The 4,486-nt window shown below is 41.4% G+C and overlaps 1 long non-coding RNA gene across 1 annotated transcript; it reads left to right on the top strand.

The window, feature by feature from the left end:
- The first annotated feature begins 235 nt into the window (after nt 1-235).
- On the top strand, nt 236-1,170 carry LOC127631365 (uncharacterized). Its single transcript, XR_007968946.1, has 3 exons — nt 236-487; nt 582-770; nt 879-1,170. It is a non-coding gene; the product is annotated as an uncharacterized LOC127631365 (long non-coding RNA).
- Nucleotides 1,171-4,486: the final 3,316 nt, after the last annotated feature.

The raw sequence follows: 4,486 nt of genomic DNA, 5'->3' as shown, positions 1-4,486 counted from the left end.
CCATGTCCCATGTTTTGCTCATAATTTGAATTTGATAGTGAAAAAGGCCCTGGATCAAACCCCAGTCATCAATGAAATTCGCCAGAAAGCCAGAAAGATAGTGGGGTTGTTCAGATCCAGCTGCAAAGCAAAGGACAAGCTTGTGGAGATGCAGAGCTTGATGGGCAGACCAAGTCTGAAAATGATACAGGAAGTTGAAACGAGATGGAACAGCACATTTGACATGCTACAACGCTTGTATGAGCAACGTGAGCCAGTGGCTGCTGCACTTGCCAATTTAAACAGTGATACTGCTCCCCTGACAAGTCTTGAGTATGACATTATTCAACAGTCATTGACACTTCTTCAACCATTCAAACTAGCAACAACAGAGATGTCAGAGGAACAGAGAGTGTCTGCTTCAAAGCTCATACCATTGTACAGGATGTTGCAGCACAAGCTTGCACAGAAAAAGGAAATGCAACGCAGGAATCAACTGTACAATTAGGTAGGACACTATGACCATACGTGTAATTGGCCATAACTCTCATATTGTTGTCATTATTTTAATTAATATGGTTTTCTCTTGTGTTGGCTCATAGGCTCACATCTACAAGAAGGTCTGCACTCCAGATGTGGAGGGTACGAGACTTTTAGAGCCTTGGCACTGGCTACACTGCTGGACCCAAGGTTTAAAAATGTGGCTTTTGGAAATCCTGCCAAAGCCCTGGATGCTGAAAAGCACATCACACTGGAGTGTGCTTCACTGATGCGTTCAAACACAACTCCTGGTGAGTTTCAGTCTATGTTATCTTATGTAATGTGATTCATGAAATTTATACTTCATATGTGTTGTCAGTTTATGATTTGTTACTAATTGCCGTTTTCTTTTAATTCAGAACCACAAATGTCAACATCAGGCCCATCATCAACACCAGTTGAAACACAAGACAGTTTATGGGAACATTTTGACAATCATATCCGTGAGACCCAGATGATACACAATCCTACAGCTGATGCCACAGTGGAAGTGAAAAAATACCTCAGCGATGCGTTTTTGCCCAGAACTCATGATCCTCTAACTTACTGGAAAGAGAGAGCAGTAATCTTTCCTCATTTGTATGTCCTAGCTAAAAAATATCTTTGTATGCCAGCAACAAGTGTCCCTTGTGAGAGAATTTTTTCAAAGGCTGGAGAAATTATCTGTAAAAAAGAAGTAGGCTGAGTCCTTCAACAGCAGAGAAATTAATATTTTTGAATAAAAATCTATAAGAAAGGGAGACATTGTGGCTTGATTTATTTTTATTAATATTCATTTTTCATGACCAAAATCACATTATGCAATGTGAAGAGACTACAGGTTACAAGCTTCATATATTACAAAAATACAATAAAAAAAAAAAAACCAACACATTTTTTTATTAGCTCTTTGTAAAGGTTGTTTCAGATCAACACCTGCAAGTGACCACTAGGTGTCACCGTGGAGACGGGTTTCGGATTGATTCGAAGCCTCGAAACAAAATGGCACATTTGCTTCGACTGTTTCATTGCTTCACGAAGCCTCGATCTGCCCATCTCTACTTCTCCCCCGATCGCTCAGTTTGGCCGGGCGGCTCTAGGAAGAGTCCCGGTGGTTCCAAACTTCCATTTATGGATGATGGAGGACACTGTGCTCATTGGGATCTTCAATGCTGCTGAAATGTTTCTGAACCTTTCCCCAGATCTGTGCCTCGATACAATCCTGTCTCGGGAGGTCTACAGACAATTCCTTGGACTTCAGGATTTGGTTTGTGCTCTGACATTCACTGTTAACTGTGGGACCTTATATAGACAGGTGTGTGACTTTCCAAATCATGTCCAATCAACTGAATTTACCACAGGTGGACTCTAATCAAGTTGTAGAAACATCTCAAGGATGATCAGTGGAAACAGAAAGCACCTGAGCTTTTGAGTGTCATGGCAAAGGCTGTGAATACTTATTTACATGAAAATAATGAATTTAATACATTTTGGAATAAGGCTGTAACATAACAAAGTGTGGAAAAAGTGAAGCGCTGTTAATACTTTCCGGATGCACTGTATGTTACACTTGGTCTTTTGCCATCGTAGCTTTGCCGCCTCATTCAACAAGAAAGTGCTGGGATGTACTGTATTCTCCACGTTCTTGTAATTTTTATATTAAAACTGAATTGGGGAAACAAGCTTTTAGGTATGCTGCTCCATCTGATCAGAATACTCTTCAACTTGGTGACATTGAGTACTTTTAAACTACTACTAAAATTAGTTATTTGTGAACTGGAGAAAGATCTATTAATTTGTAAATGTTTTTAATGATTTATATGTGTTTTTTATACACTTAATCAATTTGTTTTTAAGTTTTTTTTTCCCCTCCTTTTTTCATTCACCTGGGCCAGCACACTCCTGTGAAAGAGATTTTTAGTCTCAGTGAGGGTTCTTTCTGGTAAAATAAAGGTTAATAATAAATAATAATAAAAATGTACCCATAAACTCATAGTTATGTGGCATTAGTCAGGTCTGTCAGAACCGGAAACACTTCTCACATTCTATAACTCTTTAAAAGTGAATGGCTTCTACATCAATATTATTCTCTCTGTTTCCCTGTGTCAATCTCGGGAGACATATCCTGAGGTTGCCAGAGCCTGCCAGTTCCTGCTTCGGCCCAGCCCGATGTCCTACTCCCAATGCTATGTGTCGCTGAGTGATGACTACTAACTGCAGTCTGTGCCAGCCAAACAGCGAGGAGTGCTTTGATGATCACTAACTGCATCACTTCAGTCTACTACGATGGACTTCACAGAGGATGAACTGCTGCCAACTCCAACCATACTGCTACTGAATGAACTCATTGTTGAAATGCCTAAATTGAAAGAAGACCATTCTGGTATGGTTTGCTGATTAAACTAACTGTGACCATTTCATGTCACATCAACCTTGTGCTCTAAAACAGTGATTATGTGAGAGCAAACATATACAGTCCTAATGAAAGCATGATGATAAGTTTGAATGCATGACACAAGTGTGATAAAAAAAAAAAAACCTCTGTGTTAAAGGAGACCTATTATGCCCCTTTTTACAAGATGTAATATAATCTCAGGTGTCCCCAGAATGTGTCTGTGAAGTTTCAGCTCAAAATACCCTACGGATCATTTATTATACCATGTTGTAAATGCCTCTATTTGGGTGGAATCAAAAACACGCTGTTTTTGTATGTGTCTCTTTAAATGCTGCAGCTCCCCGCCCCTGGTCTCCGTGAATACAAAACACTACAGATTGAAGAAATAGAACAAAGTGATGAATGATGTATGGAAGGTTTTAGCCACGCCTTGGTAGACCTATGTAAGCGAGTGCAAACTCAAGACACATCAGTTGTATCTGCAGGACAACTCGGCTTGTTGTCTCTGATAATAAAGTCTTCTGGCATCAAAACTCCAAGTCTTTGAAAGTGATTTTTCTCAGAGATGGCAGAATCCTCAACATAAGAAATAGCAAACTTATGACTAGGTAGTTCACTGTTAGGTAATCGTCATTGAGAACTATCTAACTATCTAACTATGGCTAATTTAAAATAACTATTAATACATTACTAATATATGTTAAACATGTGTCTAAAATGTGAATGATTATGTTTTTATTGTGAACAATATGGGTTCTTTGTTGAAATAAATGTATGAATGTAACAGGTCGCTAAATCAAGGCTGTGTCTGGTAGAGTATCATCGTTAAAGATGTAATCACATATTCAGGACTGATGGGGACCAAATTGAATAACGTAATAATCAATGAAAAAAACCCATATCAGTAGTCTAATATTATTGGGGGTGGGGGCTATGACCATTAAGACCATGAGAACGCAGTTCTTGTAGCACGTCGGGATCAGAACTACCCTCGTGCAGCTCTTTTAGAGCACTGGCCTGATGGATCTTTAGGAGCGCCATGGCATGAAGGCAAAGGCGGCCTGACCGGTGGCGCTATAGTCCTACAGGCATGGGAAGGGAGTGCAAGGCCATTCCGCCAGGTGGCAGCGCTCAGCAGGCACAGGTGTGACACGATCGCTTTGTCCACCTGGGATATTGCGGCATAACCCTCGACCGCTCCGTCGTCGAGAGTAGTGAGAGCGGACGAGCTGAAGGATTGTGTTCAGGCAGTGAAAGGTGCCCCCCACGACCTCGTCAGATCGTCGTGCACCTCCGAGAACAAGGGGACTGGGGGGGAGTGGAAAGATGATCATTTGCAGAAATCTGGTCCACTGCTAGCATGTACACACTGGCTGTCAATGGGTTCTCAATCAGTTGAGTTTTTGTCGCCGCAGGGGGACGCCCTCGGCGAACAGACGTGGTCTGACTGTTGGTTCATGGTTGAGAACTGCTGGGCGAATTCCTCGATGGTATCGCCGAAAAGGGAGAGATGGTTGCATTCAGGAACCGTGCCTTATCAAGCTTGTCTGCTATCTGGGCATAAGCCTCAGATTGGGAGTGCCGACCCGAAGG

Source organism: Xyrauchen texanus, chromosome 38, assembly GCF_025860055.1.
Source record: "Xyrauchen texanus isolate HMW12.3.18 chromosome 38, RBS_HiC_50CHRs, whole genome shotgun sequence".
Classification (NCBI taxonomy): domain Eukaryota; kingdom Metazoa; phylum Chordata; class Actinopteri; order Cypriniformes; family Catostomidae; genus Xyrauchen; species Xyrauchen texanus.
The sequence above is the reverse complement of the archived record's forward strand: the minus strand, read 5'-3'. Positions and strand labels throughout refer to the sequence as shown.